At 38.8% G+C, this 23,755-nt stretch overlaps 1 protein-coding gene and 1 pseudogene across 1 annotated transcript in view; both read left to right on the forward strand.

Moving 5' to 3' along the window:
- The window catches only part of RUNX1 (RUNX family transcription factor 1), a 361,259-nt gene that overhangs the window by 316,871 nt on the left and 20,633 nt on the right, over positions 1 to 23,755 (forward strand). The window lies entirely within an intron of this gene.
- Positions 8,032 to 8,176, forward strand: LOC122752423 (annotated as a pseudogene).

A 23,755-nucleotide genomic window follows, 5' to 3' on the forward strand; every position in this document is an offset into this window, starting at 1 on the left:
AAGTAGAAGGCAACTGTCATCTAATCTTACCCCTCTCACCCCATTTTATAGAAAAAGAAACTGAAGTCAAGAGATGTTAAACAATTTACTCAAGTTCACATAACTAATTTTGATTTCTACCTGCTAAACTTTTCCCAACCCCTCACACCCAATTTTAATCTAGTCCTAATATGTGTATACCATTTGGTAACTTTATTTGAGAGCTCCCTCAAAAACAGCATTTATATAGAAGAGGGCTGTTGGGGCAAGACAGGGCAAACTGAAATGTGCCTCTGCTAGCTACTCCACCCAGTCTCTCATCTTTATATTGAAAAAAAAAAAAGAAAGAAAGAAAAGTTTCAAATAACCCAAACAGGCAGGGTCTGATCTGCACAGACAGTCTGCAGGCACCTACCCAAGAAGCTGACGGTTGGCTGGTACATCCTCATCTGATTTATGTTGTGTGTGTTAAGCCTTAAATTGTTGAGTCTCTGGCTGGCTGCAGTGGTATTACTGGATGGTCGGTGCATGTTTTCAGCTCACAGAGCTGGCTCTGATATTGGAGTTGTTGGCCCTGAATCAAGTCCAATCTCACACCTGTCTGAGACAATGAAGTTCTTGTTAGACACATCTCTAGTAAAGGCAGCTCAGCCTGCATATTTTTCACATTCAGAACAGGGCAATATTGGGAGGGAGAGTGTGGGGGCAGGGGAATGAGGTAAAATGGAGACTTGGGAAATACTGGGTTTCTCTCTTGTTTCATTCTTGTTTTTTAGGTGTTCTCATAGAATGATTCTTCCCTTTTTCTCAAAGATGGGAGGGGGCTTAAAATGTACCACTTATTTCTAAAAAAAAATACATAGCAGGATTTTCACCTTCTCCAGAGGAAAAGAGGGGTGCAACTAGAGGCCCCCAAGACTTCATATCAACACAGTAAAACTTGAGCTTTTATCATAACAATGGTGTCTTCAGTTCTGAGGATCCCCCCCACCCCTCATATTTCTCTTTCCTGCTGACATTTTGATAATTAAGAATCTGGTGGCAAAGGAAGATAACATGTCCCTCCAAATTATATTTGTTGAGAAATAGGCAGTTTTTCAGCATTTGCCAGCACATGACAAATAATGAAAGAAAGGTGGAAACTCAACTTTTGCAGCCCATCTGAACAACAAAGCTGACAGAATAGTACCGGTAGTGACTTCTGGCACCTGATAAGAATGTGTTCCCAGAACAGGGTAAAGTGAGCTCAACTTTTTCAACAAGAAATATTCTCTCTGGACCCCCAGCTAGAAGTCTTGTAGTCAGACCTCCATCAAGTACTTTAGGGACACTGATACTGGGTATTAGTAAGCTTTTGCTTCTTGAAAACTGAGAACACACTGAATTTACCCAGAAATATAGTCCATCTCAGGCGAAATAGGTTTGAATCACCCTGATTCATCAGAATCTTGCAACGTTTTATTTTTTCATGGACCTGCAACCCATGAATAATCAAAATCCACAGACAAGGCATTGTTAGCAGTTCTCCTTCATTTTATAATCATCCTAGGCATGAATGTATTGAGTTTAGGAGTTCATATGAGAGCATCCAGGGACTGCCCAAGGACTTTTGCCATGTTTCACAGCTTCTAAAATATACATCTTACAAATAGAAAACTTATAATCAAGGAGATGGTTTTCTGCTGATTTTTCTTCTAACAACAACTGGGTAGCCTCCTATCCTTCTTCCTACTCTTAAACTTAACTTACTTCAGTAGTCTTCCATACTTTATTTGTAAGGCACAGGTTTTATACTGCCATAATAGAGAAAACTTAGAAGCTGCGTATTTAAATTTGTAGGGTCTGAACTGAATTAAATTTGAATCTGAATTAGTAATGGTGGAAGCTCCATCAGCCAATTTTCTTTAGGTAAAGACAACTTTAAGTTATAATTGCCCTTACTTTTTTCTTTTCTTTTTTCCTATGAAACACAGACCTTTTAACATCCACTTTCACTTCTATGGATTGGTTTGACTTCATTGAGGGGCAGCTAGGTGGTACAGTGGATAGACCACTGGCCCTGAAGTTGGGAGGACCTGAATTCAAATCTGACATCAGATACTTACTAGCTGTGTGACCCTGGGCAAGTCACTTAACCTGTACTGCCTTAAAACATCCAGGGCCATCTCCAGTCATCCTAACATATATCTTTCCAGTAGATCCAGATAGCTCTGGAGAAGAGAGTAAGGCTGGTGACTTTCCACAGCCCAGCCTCACTTAAATCCTATAAGTCATAATATCAGCTAATGTCATTGTCCTCTTTGAAAATGAAGGACATAGAGAATATTACCAAATGTAAGACTTTGATTACATTAAATTAAAAGTTTTTGTACAAAAAAATTTTTTTGTACAAACAGAAGCAATGCAGCCAAAATTAGAAGGCAGGCAGAAAGCTGGAGAACAATTTTTATAGCCAGTATTTCTGATAAAGGCCTAATTTCTAAAATATATAGGGAACTAAATCAAATTTATAAGAATGCAAGTCATTCCCCAATTGTGAAATGGCCAAAGGATATGAACAGGCAGTTATGAAAGCTATCTATTGCCTTATGAAAAAAATGTTCTAAATCATTATTGATTTGAGAAATGCAAATTAAAACAACTCTGAGGTACCACCTCACACCTATCAGATTGGCTAATGTGACAAAAAGGACAATAATAAATGTAGGAGAAGCTGTTGAAAAATTGGAACACTAATGCATTGGTTTTTGTTTTTGGGTTGTTTTCTTTTTGGTGAGGCAATTGGGGTTAAGTGACTTGCCCGGGGTCACACAGCTAGTACATGTTAAGTGTCTGAGGCCAGATTTGAACCCAGGTCCTCCTGAATCCAGGGCCTGTGTTCTATCCACTGTGCCACCTAGTTGCCCCTACTAATGCATTGTTGATGAAGCTGTGAACTGATCCAACCATTCTGGAAAGTAATTTGGAACTATGCCCAAAGGGCTATGGGATTGTTTATACCCTTTGACCCAGTAATAGCACTACTAGGTGCCCAAGAGGGCAAAGGACCCACATGTACAAAAATATTTATAGCAGCTCTCTTTGTGGTGGCAAAGAATTGGAAATCGAGGGAATACCCATCAATTGGGGAATGGTTAAACAAGTTGTGGTATATGAATGTAATGGAATACTATTGTGCTGTAAAAAAATGATGAGCAGGAGGAGTTCAGAGAAACCTTGAAGGACTTACATGAACTGATACTGAGTGAGAGGAGCAGAACCAGGAGAACATCGTACACAGTAACAGCAACATTGTGTGATGATCAACTGTGATAGACTTAGCTCTTCTCGGCAGTACAGTGATCAAAAATAATTTCAAAGAACTCATGATAGAAAATGTTCTCAACATCCAGAAAAAAGAACTGTGGATTCTGAATGCAGATTGAACCATACTGTTTCTAATTTTGTGCAGTTTTTTCCTTCTTTTTTGAGGTTTTTCCCTTGTGCTCTGATTCTTCTTTCACAATATGACTAATGCGGAAATATGTTTAATGTGATTGTACATATATAACCTATATCAGATTGCTTGAGGAGGGGGGAGGGAAGGGAAGGTGGGAGAAAAAATTGGAAATAAAAATCCTATGAAAACAAATGTGGAAAACTATCCTTACATGTAACTGGAAAATAATAAAATACTTTTATAAAAGAAAAAAGAAAGAAAGAAAAAAGAAAATGAAGGACAAACAACAACATGATTTCATTGATGTGGGTACTTCTTCCATTACCTCAAGATATAACCAATCCATGCCCTTTCATCCTGGGTAGTTCTTGCCTATATATGCTTATAGATCCTATGTAGAGAATCTACCCAATTGCTTAAAGACTTCTAAGTCTTTTGGGGGGGGCGGGGCAATGAGGGTTAAGTGACTTGCCCAGGGTCACACAGCTAGTAAGTGTCAAGTGTCTGAGGCCGGATTTGAACTCAGGTCCTCCTGAATCCAGGGCCAGTGCTTTATCCACTGTGCCACCTAGCTGCCCCTAAGTCTGTTAACATTCTGTGGGTAGCTATGAAGCATGGAGTCTGTCTGTCTATAATCCCTTGTTCTTGCTATATGGCCTGCCCATATCCTTTTCCAATCATTCATTTCCTTAATGATATCTTTTACATTTTCTGTGCACTAGTCATCACTAACAATGTATTGCAACTTACTTGTTACCCTCATTTATCTCTCCTAGTCTTTTAAAAAGGTCACTTGAGGGGGCAACTAGGTGTCGCAGTGGATTAGAGCACTGGCTCTGGAGTCAGGAGGACCTGAGTTCAAATCTGGCCTCTGACACTTGATACTAGCTGTATGACCCTGAGCAAGTCACTTAACCCTCATTGCCTCACAGAAAAACAAACAAAAAATAAAAATAAAAAGGTCACTTGAGAGAGAGAGACAAAGAGACAGACAGACAGACAAAGAGAAAGAATGTGGTTTATGAACCTGTTGCACAGTTTCCCAAATACAATACAACCTGAACTCTTCCTTCTGTTCAACTCCTGACACAGTTATGTGCCTTGTCCAAAATCATGCATTTATGTAATAACTCAAGAGACTACCCCTACAACTGTATGTCTCGGTATGGACGATAATTATTTTTCATCCACTTGGTTTTTTAGATGTGGATTGTTAAATCAATCTCTTTTATATACCCATGGATCTTACTGAGGAGTTAATGTAGCATTCTGGGATGTTATGCAATCAGTTTGATATTAAGAACAGAAGCATCTTGAGCACCTTACCACCTGGATATCCATAACAACCACCATAACAATTGAGACATCTTCAGTGAGAATGTATAGTCTTATTTTATTCCTCTCTTGATTTAGATAATTAGGATTTCTATGGGCATCTATCAAGGAATCAGATTTGATCTTTTTTTTTTTTTTTTTTTTTGGTGAGGCAATTAGAGTTAAGTGACTAGTAAGTGCTAAGTGTCTGAGGCTGGATTTGAACTCAGGTCTTCCTGACTCCAGGACCAATGTTCTATCCACTATACCACCTAGGTGCCCCATTAGATTTGATCCTTTTTTTTTTTTTTTTTTGCAGGGCAATGGGGGTTAAGTGACTTGCCCAGGGTCACACAGCTAGTGTCAAGTGTCTGAGACCGGATTTGAACTCAGGTCTTCCTGAATCCAGGGCCAGTGCTTTATCCACTGCGCCACCTAGCTGCCCCAGATTTGATCTTAACAGATTCATTAGAGAGACACCTCACTGAAGGAGAACCTGATTTTTGCTCTACAAAATAAAATTATTTCAATTATTTTGGTAATCAACAAAAAATAAATATAGCAGTTTTTCTATGTTTTTTCATTCAATTGTATGACTGATTATGTGGTTTTGCAAAAGAGTTCCTGTTCCCTTGAAATATTTTCATCAGAGATGCTCATGTATATGGAAAATTGCCATAAAGATTTAATAGAGGGGCAGCTAGGTGGCACAGTGGATAGAGCACCGGCCCTGGAGTCAGAAGGACCTGAGTTCGGGTCCGGCCTCAGACACTTAACACTTACTAGCTGTGTGACCCTGGGCAAGTCACTTAACCCCAATTGCCTCACCAAAACAAAAAAGACTTAATAGAAAGGAGAAAGTTTCCATAAGGGTCAGTAATTACTAACATATTCTCTTTTAATTATCTTTGGGGGAGGGACAGAATGAAATCATTGACCCACCAAAGTAGTGGTTCAATACTATCTGTGTTGGTGGTGGTGGTGGTAGTGGTGGTGATTGTATGTGTGGTAGTAGGGCACATTATGAGTTTCTGGTTCTGGCTCATGGCCAGTAGTGCTTAATGGATTGCTGAGACCTGGCTGGATTTAGAGAGGTGAAGAACTTATCCTCCCACTCCTCAATCAAGTTAACTCTGTCCCAGAGCTCACTTCTATATTGAATGAATTATCTACCTCCAGGGATGGAGGCATGGGATGGGGTGAATGGGTAGGGTATACATAATACCTGCGCTATCCTGATGATCAAAGCAGAATTCAGTGGAATCCTAGGATTGCTAAAGCTATTTCTAAAACTCACTGTTCAACTTCCCTCCTGACCTCCTTCTTCATCTCACTTTAAAGCTTGGCTCATAGGATCATATGCTTAGAACTGGAAGAGATCATCTAGTCCAACCCCTAGAGAAGTTAACTGACTTGTTTAATACTTTATAGGTAGTAAGTGGCAGAGTTCAGATTCAAGCTCTGGTCCTTTGACTCCTATTCCAACTCTCTTTCAACCATACAACATCTCCTCTCTCATTAAGCCTTCCCTGATTGCTCTAGTTGCTTATGTTCTCTTGCTCCTCAAATTACTTTGTAGGTAATTGTCTGTGCATTACTTATAACTACTTTCCCCCTCCCCCAACCCTGTCCCCAGCCTCATTACAAGAATGTAATGTTCTTGAGGACAGGCAAGGTTTCATTTTTGGTTTTGTATTCACAAAGTCTGGCATAATCTGTTGCATGCATTTTAGGTGCTTAATAATTATTTATTTGAATTGACTGAATGAAAAGTCAGTTATCCAATGCTTTCAAAATTGTGTCACCTTCTTTTATTCCTCTTGATAGAGATAATTAGGATTTCTATGGGCATCTGTCAAGGAGTCAGATTTGATCTTGGCAGATTCCTGAGAGATATTGCATTGGAAGAGAATCTTGAAAGGCTAATTTGTTTGCTATTTGTACTTGGTCTGCTATGTCTACTCTGTCTTCTCAGCCTCATCTTTATTTATCATCTCCATTTCTACTTTCTCATAATTTGTTTCTTATTCCTTATTACTTCACTAGATAATGAGTTGTTAGAGCCAAAATGTGGTCGTTCCACTGTTGTTGAAGATAAGAATAGGTAGCTATAGAAATGCTGACAAGTATATTCCATTTTGTGCCTATCTTTTGTTCTTCTAAGACATCTACAAATGTCCTTGACTCAGTTAGCCAAACTTTCTATAAACTAATTTTCTCTTTCACTGCTTCCCCCCTTTTTTTTCTTTTTTTTTTTAGTGAGGCAATTGGGGTTAAGTGACTTGCCCAGGGACACACAGTTAGTAAGTGTTAAGTGTCTGAGGCCAGATTTGAACTCAGGCACTCCTGATTCCAGGGCAGGTGCTCTATCCACTGCACCACCTAGCTGCCCCTCCCCCCTCCTTTTTTAAAGATGATCCTACTCATAATCTTCCATCATCCTCCAGCATGGTATTACAATGCTTTCTTTTCTTCTTCTTCTTCTTCTTCTTCTTCTTCTTCTTCTTCTTCTTCTTCTTCTTCTTCTTCTTCTTCTTCTTCTTCTTCTTCTTCTTTTTTTTTTTGCGAGGGGCAATGAGGGTTAAGTGACTTGCCCAGGGTTACACAGCTAGTAAGTGTCAAGTGTCTGAGGCCGGATTTGAACTCAGGTCTGCCTGAATCCAGGGCCAGTGCTTTATCCACTGTGCTATCTAACTGCCCCTCTTGCTTTATTTTAAAAGTAAATAGCCCATTAATCTTCTTAATCTTCCTACTTCTGCAGAGAGCATATTCATCTCCCTGTCCTTGTTTTATAACCTTGATAATATTCTTGACCTTTGACTTTCCTTCATCCCACATCTGTAATCAGTTACCAAAATCTTTTTTTTTGTTGTTTCTGCCTTCACAACATCTTTCATATCCACCCATTTCTCACTGCTCATAAATACAGGCCCTCTTCACTGCTCACCTGGGCTGTTTCAATAGACCCCTTATTGGTCTCCTTGGACTCTTTAAGTCTCTCGCTTTTCCAGCTGCCAAAGTGATTTTCTTAAAGCATGTCACTCTCTTACTCGGAAAACTTCAGTTTTACCCTGTTGGATTCTAGGATCACATTTTATTTTATCTTTTTTATATCTTTTAAAAATGTTTACTTGGTAAATTTCATGCTGTGTATGTTTTACTAAATTAGTACATGCATATAAACTATAAATAAGAAAATATACATGTATTAGAGGAGCAGTCCCCCAATTTTTTGCTAATGGAGTATGGGGTCAAAAAAGAATAAAGACCAATGGTCCAGAGAAGAATAGGGGAGGGGCATGCTTACCTAGTAGGGATGTTGCCATGATCATGAATGTGGTTTTCCCAGGGTGAGGCTTATACTCCAGATGGCCTGCCTTGCAATTTCCCCAAATGCAGGAAACTTGACAGCTTAGTATGTGATAGTGAAGGACTGTACTTTCTCCTAGAGAGGAAAAAAAGGAAGAAAGAAAGGAAGAAAGAAAAAAAGAAAAAGGCAGAAGGGAAGGAAGGAAGGAAGGAAAAAAACAGGGTCAGAATAAGGTCAGCTTTCTTATTTTTTCTAGATATCAACTCCCCATTAGTCATAGTGAGGGCTTCCCACACACATGAAGCATACTCCATCATCATTCCTGGTTCCAGGAAACCACATGGAAACTCATTTTGGTTGGGGGAGAAGGGAGGATGATATAGGGAATGAGGGAAGCTGCTTCTGATAATAACAATAGGACTTATTTGCAGTGGGTGGTAATGAAAAGTCTGAAGTCTGATTTCTAATTGGATGTGCAAAAGGAAACCACTGGTCTTTCCTCCTCTCTTCCTTTCCAGCCTTAAAGCATGTGAACTATCTTCAAGATACATCCCAAGAACAAAGTGGTCTCTGTATGGCCATCAACAAGTAGCTGCTTCTTCCACTTCTATATCTTCCACCCCCCCCACCCCCCCAGTATTCAGAAATTCTAAAGGTCCAGCTCTGGCTAATGGTCCAGTGATAGAAGCATTCAGTTCAGAAGTGGCAGGAGTGACCTAGTGGCAAAGGAACCAAATGCATCAGAAGGGGTGGCCATAAGAAAGAAAATTGACTGAGGCCTGGTTTGTTTTTACCAACAGATACATCCCGGGAGTTGTTTAGAGAGTTCCAGCAAATTGTTTTCTTTTCTAATGTGCCTTAAATATCAGCCTGTCAGTTGACCGTAATCATTTTTATAAGTTTTAATGTTCTAGTCATTCTACTAATGTGTATTATGATATTTTTTATGTTCAGCACTGCTCTTTGTGAATAGGAAATTACCTATCCCATATCCAATTTACATTATTCATTGAGTACCTATTATTTCTTCCCCTTTTGGGGAATCTATAGATTTACAGCCTATAACTTTTATTATAATTAGTATCATACTGGAGACTTGAGGTGGGGGTTGCTTAATGAATCAATGAGTAAGAGAAAAAGGGACTTCCTCTCTCCAGAGGCCAGGCTCTCTTTAGAACCCCACCTTAGTGTACTTTAGCCAAGCTGAACAACCAGGACTTGGTTGGTTTGATTTTTATGTGTAGGTTGGACTGAGGTCCCTTCTGTCTCTCAGATTCTGCGATCACAGTGATCCCAATGGACATTTTCCACCCAAACCAACAGACTAACCCTAGGCAAGTTGTTGAAGTGACTATTATTTAAGGGGGAGGGGGAGATTTCCTGGAATATTTTCCAGATTTGGGGTGATGGGGCATTTTCTAACTCTATTCTGTTGGGGGTGCATCACAATACAAAAAGAAGCCAATAAGAAAGGCACCAAGTGAATACAAAAGAAAATGTTATAATAGGCTTTTGTTAGTACTTGTATTTTCTTGTTGAAAAGCATAGCAAAGACCCTGAGGTGCTGAAGCGCAGACAGGAGTTTGATGTTATCTCACACCTAGAAATCTGGCCGAGTCCAGGGGCTGCCAGTATCCTGAACTAGGGAGGATTGAGGCAATTGGTTGTGCGCAGTACAAATGGTGCTTTTGGTCTTTAGTAAACAGTGTCTGCCTCAGGGCTCAAATCCTTCAAAAGTTTGCCTAGGTAATTGTGTTTCATTACTGTCTGGCATCTCATCATCAGTTTAAGCTGGAGGTTTAGACTGCCTAGTTCAGAAACATGTGAGGATGGAGAGAGAGAGAGAGCCTGTGTGCTTAATCCACTTGAAAAAAAAAATACAAGTGAAGCTAGCTCATTAGTTTAAGTGATGTTAGCAAAAAAAATGTATGGCATTTTCCATAAAGGCTTTTAAAACGAGCATGTGGCAGGCACTTGGCAGGTTTAGACTTTAGGAAAGTGTGCTGCCCATGTTAGTATGAGCATTGTTTTGTTCTGGTTCTACAAGCCTCACCTCCCCATCTCTGACTTTCAGAAAGAAACACAAAGAAATCTTAACTGCAGTCAAGCTATTTTTCTTCCATTCCACATCTGGCATAGATTTTTCATGAATACAGAACAGGAGCAGGGACCAAACCAAAAACCATTTGGTGTTTTGGGTTCTTTGTTTTGTTTCTTGGGTATGGCACAAACATCGAAGCATTTCACATTGCAATTTAGTCCTACATCTACAAGAATTATATGGAAGGAAGGAAACAAGATTTCTTATGCTCTTACTGTGTGCCAAGCACTGTGATAAGCCCTTTATAAATAATATCTGATTTGATCCTTTCAACAACCATGAGAGGTAGGTGCTGCTATTAATCCTCTTTTTATAGTTGGGGAAATCAGGTAGACAGGGGTTGAGTGACTTGCCCAGGGAAGCACACAGGGTCTAAGGCCAAATATAAACTCAGGCCTTCCTGAGTTTAAACTGTGCTGTGATGCCTAGCTATATATGGAAATGGGTCTGACAAACAGGAAAAAAAAAGCATCCCCCAGAAAAATCAAATAATATTAAGATTATGATCAACAAATTCTTTTTTTTCTTTTCTAATTGGAATATATTAGATGGGAAAAATTATTTTCTGAGCGGGAATTTTTTTTCAAATTTTGATGTAATAGAAAAGAGTACATGATTAGATATTAGAAGATATGGGTTTTCATCAAATAATCTGTGTGATCTTGAAGACTCCATTTAACCTCTTTGTCTCAATTTCCTCATCTATGCAATGAGGAGATTGGGACAGACATTTGTCATAGCCCCATCTAGTGATAGGATTCTAGGAAAAAATTGTGGTCAAATTGTGAATGACACCAAGACACTGTGGATAAAAGAGACCCTGCCACCTCCCATATGACAAGTTTAAGACCATTATATCTCTCTGTGCCTATCACTCTCACATTAGGTTTGAGAGCCCAGCTCATTGTTGTTGTTTGTTATTCATGAAAGTATTTTATTATTTTCTAGTTACATGTAGAGATAGTTTTCAACATTTGTTTTTATAAGATTTCTAGTTTCAAATTTTTCTCCCTCCCTCCCCTTCCTCACTCCTCCCCAAGACAGCAAGCAATTTCTGCATTAGTCATGCTGTGAAAGAAGAATCAGAGCAAAAGGGAAAAACCTCAAAAAAGAAAAACAAAAAAAGCAGAAATAGTTTGGTTCAATCTGCATCTAGATTCCACAGTTCTTTTTTCTAGATGTGGGGAGTATTTTCCATCATGAGTCCTTTGGAACTATCCTGGGCCACTGTATTGCTGAGAAGAGTCAAGTCCATCACAGCTGATCAATACACAATGCCAAGTTCATTGTATCAGAACATTTTACTGTAAAAGAAGATCTGGTGCTGGAATGAAGTTTTTCTCCAATATTCATCATGATTATGGAATCAACCACTGAAACCATGAGAGAAAAACAAACTTCATATTCATTCCAGCAACTCTCCAGAAAATTGCAGACCCTGACATTCTATCTCCTTGTATTCTCAAGCTTTATTCTCGCTCTACAAGCTGTGTGCTTGTGAAATTTCATAGAATCTGTAAATACATCTTTAAAATAATTAGTAGTTGGCTCTTCTCTAATTCACTACAGGAACTGAAAAATCATATTCATTTCAGTAATGTGCTTTTTCTCACTGGGTTTTTCAAACTTCAGCTTTCCTTTCCATTTTTTCTTTTTACTGGTGTTTCCCTTTTGGTTATGTACACCCAGTGTTAACAACCCCATCTCCTAAATCAACCCGCCATTCAGGGAATCATCTTCATCAAGACTGTTGTGAGCAAAATCCTTGGATTGTTTAAATGAATTTGAGTTTTCAGTTAGTAGGTACATATGCACAGGTCTGGGGCAGCTTGATGGCTCAGTGAATAGAGCACGGGGCTTAGAGTCTGGAAGACCTAAGTTCAAATCTGGCCTCAGACACTTACTAGTTGTGTGACCCTGGGCAAATCACTTAACCCTGTTTATATCAGTTTCCTCATCTATAAAATGATCTGTAGAAGGAAATGGCAAACCGCTCCAAGTATCTTTGCTAAGAAAACCCCAAATTGGGTCACAAAGAGTCAGACAAGACTGAAATGATGGGACAACAATGTTCAGATCTGAGAACAGACTTTTATCTCTAGCAAATTTTTTTATTAGGTGCCTACTTTGTAAAAGGAACTGTATTAGGCAAGAGATGAAATGACAGATAAATAAAACAAGACCTGAAATAGTCTCTATGTAGCCTCAAGAAGTTTACAGTCTATAGGGAAGATGAATACAAATAACTTAAATACTTCTTTAAGAAATCTATAATTTTATGCCACTGAAAATCACAGTTTTTCCATACCTTAGTAAATGGTCATTATGGGTTGCTATGGCCAAACAGTTGGTTACCTGGCCTGTATACTTAGAGCTGTAAGGGATCTGAAAGGTCACCCCATTCAACCTCAGTCTAGTGATGAGAAAACTGAAGCCTAGGTATGTGAAATGATTTGCCTAAGGTCACAGAAGTAGCTAATGGCAGAGAGAGTTTTTAAACCCAGGCCCTCTGAGTAATGATGAACCTTCCTCTGATTACCACCTTTTCCTACTTATGTCAGTTGTTAGACAAAAGACACAGTCCATTGCTCATCCCATACTTGGAACATTTCTACCTTGGAAGGACCTTCCAGAGCTTGAGCTCTGTCTGCTGGCATAGCTTTTGAGATCTGAGGGTCTCCTTCCTAACTGGCAACAGAATAGGATCATAGGGGAGAGGTTGGTATTGATTCAGCTTTGGCTTTACCATTCATTTTGTGTTCTAGAAGGTTTTTCCTTCTCAAGTCATCCCCACTACTGAGCAACAGTTTTGTGGTTGTCTGCTATGTCATATCTAATTTTTTTTTTAAATCTGTCTTTTTTTAAGGACAAAACACTAAAAAACTGTCGCTCATATAAAAGAAGACCTTCCTTCACCTTGTAAATCAAACAAGACCCTGGAGGGAGGTTTCATCCTGCTGGGCTCAGTATGGTATCATTTTTCTCAAGGTGACCTCATCTGTTGAAGTAGGAAGGTTGCATTTGATATGTCCTTTAGGCTCTCTAAGTCAATAAAATGAAGCTGCATATCTTTAGATCATGAGAGGCCTGTTTATTAGCAAATGTTTTAAAACATATTTTCCCCCTTTTTGTTAAAAACTGTGGTCTATGTTAGAGTTTAAAAGAATTCTGGAAGATTTCCCTTTGCCTTTCTAAATCAGAGTTTGGATAGATACTCTGCCACACATGGAGATTACTCCTAGATGAATTTCACTTTGTTAGTTTATGTTCTTTGTTCTGAGCACTAGGGATGAGCTTATGAAAGAGTAAATGGCTCTTATCTTCAAAGGCCTCTTTTATACAGATAAAATGCCACTTTGGCAACCTATATTATTAATCTATTGCAATCCTGATGAGTTCTCATCAAGGTCAATGTTACTGTGGCATGCAAACTGATTGCAAACCCAAGCAAACAGGGCCTCTCCTCTCCTGAAAATTTCAAATGAAGAAAGAATGAAAATAGTTAAAGATCAGGAAACTCCAAGAAAAAGGGAGAGCAGCAGGAAAGAACTAATTGCCAGGGTTCTGTCCTTACATAATTGGACTAATGAAATCACAGCTTTTTACAGGATGCCATACACAGAGATGGAGTACAGACTTTTCACCACTATCATTATAATAGCTCACATTTATGAAGCATTTCTGTACTTTTTTTTCCTTTTCCACAAAACCTTTCCTTATAACAATTCTTACAGGAAAGGGAAAGAAAACAGAATGAAAGGTGAAATAACTTCCTGTGAAGTGATTTGCCCAAAGTCACACATACATTGTTAATGAAAAAATCAGTTTTCAATCCCAGGTCCTCTGAATAATAATGAGCCTCTCCTCATCACGCTGTTAATATTGTGGTGGTAGAGTGAGGATCTTCTTTCTTTTTTATCATAAAAGTATTTTATTATTTTCGAGTTACATGTAAAGATAGTTTTCAACATTTGTCTTCATAAGATTTCTACTTCCAAATTGTGTCCCCTCTCTTCCTTCTGTCCTCCCTCCCCAAGACAGAAAGCAATCCAGTATATGTTATGTATGTACAATCACATTAAACATATTTCTGCATTAGTCATGTTGTGAAGGAAGAATCAGAACAAAAGGGAAAAACCTCGAAAAACAAAAACAACAAAAGTAGAAACAACATGGTTCAATCTGCATTGAGATTCCACAGTTCTTTTTTCTGGATGTGGATAGCATTTTTCATCATTAGTCTTATGGAATTGTCTTGAATCGTTGTATAGCTGAGAAGAGCTAAGTCTGTCACAGCTGGTCATCACACCATGTTGCTGTTACTGTGTACGATGTGGACTGAGGATCTTCTGACCTAAATTCCATCACTCCTCCTACATGAGGCCTTTCCCATTCTCCCCATGTACTAAGAGTGGCCCCTAAGATCCCTTTGGATTTACCTTGTATATTCCTATATTTACTAATATATGTATGGGTTGTTCCTCTTGATAGAATGTAAACTACTTGCTCCATTATATATTTTTTTGTCTTTTTATCCCTAGGGCTTATCCTAGTGCCTGGTTGTTGTTTGTTATTGTTTGTTACAAGGTCCTTTTCAGTGGGTGGAGGGAAGGGTAAATAAGGAAATGAGTGTGGTATAAAATATGGAGGAAATTAATAAAACTTTTCAAATATACTCTATTTAGTCAATAAGCATTTGTTAAGGGCCTACTATGTATTGCCCTAGCAACCCTATGCCCATAAACAGATTAGGAGTAAGGAAAGGTTCAAAGTCTAACTGGAATTGTAGTGTCTGGAAAATAGAGATGAGTACCAGTGTGCATTCAGAAGTACACTCAGTGGAAAGAGTATTGTAAGTCCAAAGGTGTCAGAGTTTGGAAGGGCTCTTTAGTGATCTCCTAGGCTAGCCAACTTCTTGCTCTCAGGAAAGTAAGGTATCATTATCACCATTTTGTAGATATGGCAGACAGTTCCACTAAAAAGGAAATGACTCCATGTTCTCAAAAGTTATACTAGCCACTGAGCACAAAGTGTACCAGGTCTTACCAAGCTAGAAATGTGTTAAGCATGGACCCAGTGATGGACTGTGATCTAAGGATCAACCTAGCTAGCTCTGAAGAGGTTCATTTATCACCAAAAGGTTGGTCACTAGGTGATGAGTTTTTGGCCATATCAGTTCATGAATATTTACTTTGCAAGCTAGTAGTAGTGATAGTCATATTGGTAGTAATGGGGAGGGGAAGTGTTGGTGGAAAGAGTTCTCATGGATATTTGGAAGTATTAAAATAGAGATAAGACATCCCTGGTCGGGAGAATAAGAGACTTTTCCAAAATTATGTAGCTAAGCAGTGGCAGACAATGTAAGCTCCTTGAAGACAGGGACTATTTTATTTCAGATATTGCATCCCCATTGTTTACCATAGTGACAGTCATGGAGTACTTAGCAAACAAATGCTTGTTAATTGATTGGGAGCCTAGAAACTAAGGTCCTTTGAATTCCATAGTACAATGCTTTCTCTTACAAATTGTGGAATTTACAATAGCATTGTTATCTCTGATTGTGTGTGTGTGTGTGTGTGTGTGTGTGTTTAAGTGTGTTTGGGAAAAGAGAAATTTCACCATGAGGGGAAAAAGGTTGTGACAGAAATATGGATGTAAATATTCTATAAGAGTCAGAAAGTTAAGACAATCTCTTATTTGATTAAATTCCCAAGACTCTATTGAAAGGGGTGCAGTTTTTCATGTTGGAGGAAGTACTTTACTTCCCCCATTATGAATATTTCTTCAGGTTGGAGGCGTGGAGGTTCCTGGGTACATAACTGTTTAACTGTTACTACTCAGTATGACTCATATGTGAGAAGACAAAGAACAATACATCCTCAATTTGAAAACCTCAGCTTTCCCTCTTGTGTGTGTGTCACTGGCCTTGGGAGACTTTGTCGTATGCACATAATACGGCCGTGTTCTTCAAAGCCACTGAGACGCCAGCCTTGGAGGAGTGTGCTTACTCAGTGGGAGAGATGGTTTATATTTCATCTGAGCAGCTTATATGCCAACCTGCGAGAACAGCACATACATTGATTGGGAAATCACGTTTTTTACAGTCAAGTGCTCATACCCATTTGCAGTATCCAACACTGGCATCAGATGGGGAACAACAAACCAGTGAAAGGAAGCCTAGTTTTCAGGACCTTCATTCTTCTTGGAATGGAATTCATCATGAAGGGGTCTACACCTGCTGCCTCAAATGAGATCCTTATGGATACCTTTTAAATTATTTTTCCTTGAGGGAGAGATAGGATGTAAATTGCAGTCATCTTGGAGATTAGTCAGCACCAGCTTAAATTCAAGGAGAGAGCTAAAATTCTTTCCTCCCCTACTTCGGTTTACTTGGAATTGTTTTTGCAACTGGTACTTTTCCTTTTAAAGAGTTTTTCATTGGATCTTATTAGAGTGCTAGTCTTGAGAATTGCTGCCTAAACTAGGGTCTCTGGCTTGAAATCAAATAAGGATACATTAGTGTCCATGTCACATGGGAACAGAAGATGAGTCAAGGGCTTGAAACTACTCTGGGATTTTTCAAACCGTTCTAATGTTTCACAAAACCACAAAAGTATTAAAGAGAAAACAAAGATGGGGGAGGCTGTGAGGCCACTCCTGAAAGTGCTAGAGAGAGATCTCTGCTGTGTAGGGTGGCCCAGGTGCTAGCCCTCCTGTTGCCTACCTCTAAGGTGGGTCCCAGAACACTTGTGCACCTTTTAAGGTCTTATCCTGCAGAATTGCAGAATCCTGGCATAAAGTACTCTGAGTTTGAAGATGAAGCATACTTTAAAGTGGCATATCCAAGGATCCTAGACATTCCCAGGGATGCCACCTGCAAAGATGGGGATAAGGCTGCAGGTTGTTGTGTTGTTTTTGTCTGGGCAATGAGGATTAAGTGACTTGCCTAAGGTCACACAGCTAGTAAGTGTCAAGTGTTTGAGGCCAGATTTGAACTCAGGTCCTCCTGAATCCAGGGCCAGTGCTTTATCTACTGTGCCACCTAGCTGCTCCCTGGCTGCAGGTTTTAAAAGCATTGCGATGTAGAACAAGGAGCATTGGCTTTCAAGTCAGGGCTGCTAGGATCCAGTCCCATTCAGAGGAGCATGGCTTTAAAAACTTCATAGAAATCATAGAGAGTACATAGTCCAATCCCTTATTTTTACAGATAAAAGACATGAAATGGCTTGACCATAGTAGTAATTAGCAGATCTGGGACTGCACATAGGTCTTTGGAATCCAGATCCAGGGCTCTGTCCATTACACCCCTCAAGGTAATTCTGCCATTTTGAGACATGGTCTTACGCAAGTCACCTCACTTTTCTAACCTTTCAATTTCCTCATTTGTAAAAAAAAAAAAAAGGGGAGGGGATGTTAATGCTTCACTGAGTACTTAGTTAAACAAATTTACAAGTAAAGTTATAATTGTCACAATTTTCTTGTGGGACTCTGGAATCTATACATCTACTCTTTTGCTTATGCCATCATGTAGTGTCACTTGTATCTGTTTTAGATACTATAGAGTCCATCTGGCAGAAGTTGTATGGGGATGGATACCAAAGGCCTTGGATCAAGAAGAACTATGATGGGGGGGGGCAGCTAGGTGGCACAGTGGATAGAGCACTGGCCCTGGATTCAGGAGGACCTGAGTTCAAATCCAGCCTCAGAAACTTGATACTTACTAGCTGCATGACCCTGGGCAAGTCACTTAACCCTCATTGCCCCCCAAAAAAGAAGAAAAAGAAGGAGGAGGAGGAGGAGGAGGAGGAGAACAACAACAACAACAACAACAACTGTGACCAAGCCCTTCCAGCTTTATATTCAAACCTGAGAGATCTCCTGCTCAGTCAATGTTTTGGGTTATAGCAACAGAATCATCCATCCTAAATATCTAAATATTTAGGGGCAGGGGTAAAACCTCACTAGTTACACACACACACACACACACACACACACACACACACACACACACACACATTTTTATAGATGTAAAATCATTTAAAAATGAAGTCTGGAGTCAGCCTTGAAGGGGAAAAGTCATGAAAGGGCATCCTGAATTTTAATTAAGAAGTTTCCTTTCCCAAGCTAGTATTTTTTATATGAGAGGCATGCTGCCTATGACCCCTTCCTTCTCTACTACCAACTTTGTGGTGGGTGATTTACTCTCATTTCTTATTCCATTGCATCAGTTTTGGTTTGGCTCAAACAGCATAGACCAACTAACTAGATTTTTACTAGCCAAAAATAACTGAAAGAGATAGAATACAATACATTTTTCTCTTCCGTTTTTTTCCATTGAAATAATTTTCCCAATCAAGAGATTTTCTTTCTACCTGACCTATTTTTTCTTTAATTCCCTGTTAGCATCAAAGCTAATTTGTACAAAAGTGCTTAAGATTAGCTAGAAAGCTTCTACCTCCATTTCAAACTGATTCTAAAAGCAGAAATTCATTTATCCTTACATTTTAAAAAACACATTTAAACAGAATAGTTTTTAGATGGAGATAAGTAGCAATTTCCTCACAAATTGCACTAATCAAACATCTTTGAGCCATTTGTGGCTCCATGTTTAGAAATTGTAAAAGATTCAGAGAAGAAACAGACTGAAGATCATATTTTTGGAATGAGGAGAAGACTTTAAGGGAAATGATCTGTTTGTCCTGGGATAGAGAGGCTTAGAGATAACTTAATTGTCTTCAACTATGGAAAAACCTCTGGGCTTCAGCTTTCTCACCTGTAAAGAGAGGGGTATCTGCCTGTCTTCCATTCAGCCATCATGGAGAAAAGGCATTAGAATCTCTTTCATTTAGCCCCAGGAATGAGAAAAATAGCAGTGGGTGGATGTTGCTGTGGCAGATTTAAGCTTTAAATTAAAAAAAACCCACAAAACTGTTACAGTTGGAACTGTCCTGAAGCAGAGTGGGATGCCTTAAGAGACAGTGAGTTCCCCATGAGACTTGAAGTCTTTAAACAAAGGTTGGCCAATCACCTGTTGCTAAAATTATAGAAAGCGTTCTTAATATTTGATATTTTTTAATATTTTCCTTTTTTATGGGACAACGAGGGTTAAGTGACTTGCCATGGGCCACACAGTTAGTAAGTGTCAAGTGTCTGAGGTCAGATTTGAACTCAGGTCCTCCTGAATCCGGAGCCAGTGCTTTGTCCACGTGCCACCTAGCTATCCCCAACAGAAAGCATTCTTGGCCAGGTATAGGTTATATCAGGCAAGCTCTAATGTTCCTTCCCACTCTAAATCTTGTGATCCTACAGGCATAGATGTAAAGAAGGATAGCCCCACCCACTTTCCTTGAGAGATAATAGCAATTATAGGTTAATTTTGTAGATGTAGGCCTCTGGTCCTTTTTTATTGCCAACTGGCTCTGCTTTCATATATCCAATCTGGTTTCCTATACTGTGTCTCAACCATTTTCTATTTTTCATTAGGAAGGACTGCCTCAAATTATGATTCACCAATCATGCCGTGCCATAGTGACAGTTTGACAATATTTACTTAGAAGGGTATCATTACAATTTTAGTGTGTTCTCTAAGAGACCCCCTTGGCAGCATGAGTGGAAAAAGACATTGTCTTTGGAGTCAGAAAATCTCAATTTGAGGCCTGGCTCTACTACCCCTTACTTAAACTTTGATTTTGGGCAAAGCATTTGACTTCTCTAGGCCCTCACCCCTACTCTTCAATTGAGGGGATTGTACTGATTGATCTCAAAGGACTTTCCAGCTCTGAAATCCTCTGATTCTGAATAAAGTATTATGTCAAATAGGAATGAGTATAACATAATTTACACACTGTATTTAACCATGACTAACCTGCTAGAAGATTGACTATTGTCAATGACTGCATAGATAGATAGATAGATAGATAGATAGATAGATAGATAGATAGATAGATAGATAGATAGATAGATAGAGATGGGTATGTTTTATTTTGTTTTTTGAATAAAAGATTCAGGAAGAGACAATAATAATAAAAAAGATAGCCATTCATTTCACAAAAATGAAATATCATGGACATTGCTAAATGGTGTGTATATGTGTTTATATATAAACATATATATGTATGTGTATATATATGTATATATAATATATATGTGAATATATGTATATAGATATGTGGATTCCCTAGGTATTATATCCATCTATACTGATCAGCATGTTATAGGTATATTATAACACCTAGGGATTCAGTTGGATTATAATCTGCATTGTTAGAGGGAACCATGTCTGAAGTGAGAAAAGATAATCCAATGATATGTGATTTTCTTAGCCAGAGGAAAGCCATATTCCATGATTAGTTGTCACTGAAAATCAATTGTCTTTTTTTTTTTTTTTTGCTTTTGGCCCCTGAGCAACAAATAGGTTTCCTGATCCTTCTCACTGTGACTTGCTAGAAAACATCATTTTCCCAGGTTCACACATTCCTAGAATCCTAGAGTTCTGAAGGACCTAAGAAGCCCTAACATGAAACCCACACCAGGATATAAATCTCAACAACATAACTGACAAATGATCATCCTACTTTTGCATATCTTTGGTTCAGGGAAACCTACTATATCCTAATGTAGCTTGTCACACAGAGTTCTAATTGAATAGCAAAGTTTTCCTTATATCAGACATATATAGATGTGATTATAATTAATAAAGTTTTCCTTCAGAAAGATCTTTTCCCTTCAGTTTTGGAACATTTCTGAGAGGTAATGAGTCCCTCAAGTTTACAATTTTGCACCCTGGGATGCCAGGAGTTAGTTCTGTAGATTTAACAGCTCCCTGGTGTTTGACCAGAAGTCCATTACACAAGGATAAGTTGCCTGAGAATTCTCGGTCGAAGACACATACTCATATAACTTTTTAAAAAAGTTTTATTGCTATCTTTTGGGGGGTTTCCCACCATAGTCACTCTATTCGATGACCACATTCATAAAATCATCCTTTATTTTTTTTGAAAGTCTTAAGCAAAAGTTGATCACAAAATGTATGACTTATTGGATGAGTTGAATGAATGACATGAAGCATTCTATATCTTTGGTCCCGTCCCTGTCTTGTGAGAAGGAAGTATGTTTCAACATCTGTCCTCTAATACCAAAACTGGTCATTCCATATGCTTGTTTTTTTTTCAAAGATCACTCTCTATGGATTGCTATTAATGTAGAGAAAAAAAGATTTGAGAATATGGAAGTGAAGGTGAGTGGAATTGGACTTCCTAACAAAGCCACTAGAGATTTGTTTGACTGGTCACTTATAGAAGAATCTTTAATCTTTATACATTTTTTGCAGGGGGAAAGGATATACAAAGTGAAGGAAAATCAATTGGATTGGAAAGCAGGAAGGGAAGAGGGGTGTTTTCCTCAGAAACTCTATATATAATGTAAAACTCTGTTTAGAATAAATGTTTATTGAATTGAATTGAACTTACTGGGCTAACATCATGGGAATTTGCTCTGCCAATTTCATAGGAAAAGAGTCCAATACTGATGATGTTTGGAGGAGGAGGGGGCAAGGGGCAGGAAGAAAGTGTATTTATGTGAATGGTTTATGCAGTGAGGGTTTAATAGAGTAGAGGAAAAAAAAGGACTCTGTTGAGGGGAGGGTGTAAATTCATCCTCTGCCCATAGAGTCCAAATGAGAAAGAGGAAATGAAAATTTTACAGATCACTCCTATGTTTTTTTTTTTTTGTTTTTGATTTTTCCTGGTAGCTGTTACCTTCAAACTTGCCATAACCCCTCCTCAGAAAATGAGAAGATGCTTTTTTAAGACTAATCCCAGGCTACTCCTCCTTTACATAAGGTGGTATTTCCCCTGGGAACCGTCTGGAAGATCTTATGAGGAGTAACACTTTGCATTTATAGAGAGCCTTTCATCTGTAGATCTCAAAGTGGCTTTACAAACATTAATTATTTCTCACACTTGTGAGGCAGGTAAGTATTATTACACCCTACTTTAGAAATGAGGAAAGAGAGGTGCAGGGAGTTGAAGGACTCAGCCTGAGGGCACCAGAGCTCCAGGGCAGCCCTGAGATTAGGATCCGGAGGTCCAGATTCCCAGCCTTACCACTTAACCACAAAGCCACCTATTCTCCCACAACTGGGAGAGGGAAAGGAAAAAAAGCACACTAGAGGCAATCATTGTAGCTCTGTAGGAACAATGCTCATTTCTCACTTCCCTCCGGCTGGCACATCATAAGCCACATTGCTTTGCCATGGGTAGTTAGTAACTCAAAACCCCAAAGGACTTTTTAAAAGCTGCCTACCTAAGGCAGGCCTGTGCCCCAGCTTGGTGCTAGCTGTTTCCCTGAAAAGTGTGCTGATATAAAACAACTTAACAGCCCATGACTAGCCAAGATGTCTGCAAGCCAGTCAGAGATAAATGGGTGGCAATCAACAAAGGTCTTCCCTAGTGTTGTTGTTTTTCTTTACGATCTAGAACTTGTAAGAACAGAATTATATTATCATGAGATTTTACTTATCAGGGTAATATACCAATTGGTAAACCATCTATTGCCAGGACTTATGTAGAATTGGTGTCTATTTTTAATTTTAGTTTTTAAAAACTTGTTTTCACTCCCGACACTTGAGCTGAGACACAATTTCTGGAAACCAATCCAGAGCTTCAGGGAAATGGTTCTATATAGCCAGGGATTACCATTTGTAACTGTAAAACATCTTTTTTTTTTTTTTTTTGTCATTCTGGAAACAGTTTTAGAATCCTGAGGAGAAGAGAGTCATGTGGAGGGAGGAGCATCGTGGGGTATTCCCTTTTTTAAGGGGAACCCAGATTGTCTCATGGGGTGGTGATGATGGGAGAGATGAACAATCAATGCTCGCCCTGACACATCACCCTGGAAACTGAATCACATCCCTGAGGCCTGACTCACATCCTGTTGTGTGTTCTGAAAGCTTCCAAGAGAGTCTGTGTTACACTATAAAGCAAGATTGTACTAGGAGGTGAACTCCAATGGCACCCTGAGAAATGTCTTGCCCAGTACCAACCTGGTACGGGGGGACGGGGGTGGGGGAATTCTAGAAACAGATTAGGTAAAAACACTGCCTAAAGGGTTTACCTTTTCATCAAGATAGAGACAGATGTATATATATATATATATATATATATATATATATATACACACACACACACACATATATATTTGTATATGTATATATACATGCATATTTATATACACATGTATACACACATATGTGTTTGTATATGTATATATATATATACACACACATACCATATGGTATTGTAGCATGAATAACTTTATGCTGTTTAGTCTCACATGACCGTTAAATGTGACCCTATCATACAGTATTATTCCTCTTTCCCAAGGCTTTAGAGAGAATGGTGCCGCTAAGGTCCATGATAAAGATAAAAATAATATGATTGGGGTGAGTGAATGTTCAGGAGATAGAGGACACAACAGTGTCTGCCTACTTCTTCCCTAGTTCAAGGAGAGATTGTATACAGAGTTAGGATAAGAGTTTAAGACTATCCAAATCAAAAGCTGCCCTTCCAATGGCTTTTTACTCACTCTATTGTAAAAGAAAGTAGGTTAAGAA

The sequence above is a fragment of the Dromiciops gliroides genome, chromosome 3 (assembly GCF_019393635.1).
Source record: "Dromiciops gliroides isolate mDroGli1 chromosome 3, mDroGli1.pri, whole genome shotgun sequence".
NCBI lineage: Eukaryota > Metazoa > Chordata > Mammalia > Microbiotheria > Microbiotheriidae > Dromiciops > Dromiciops gliroides.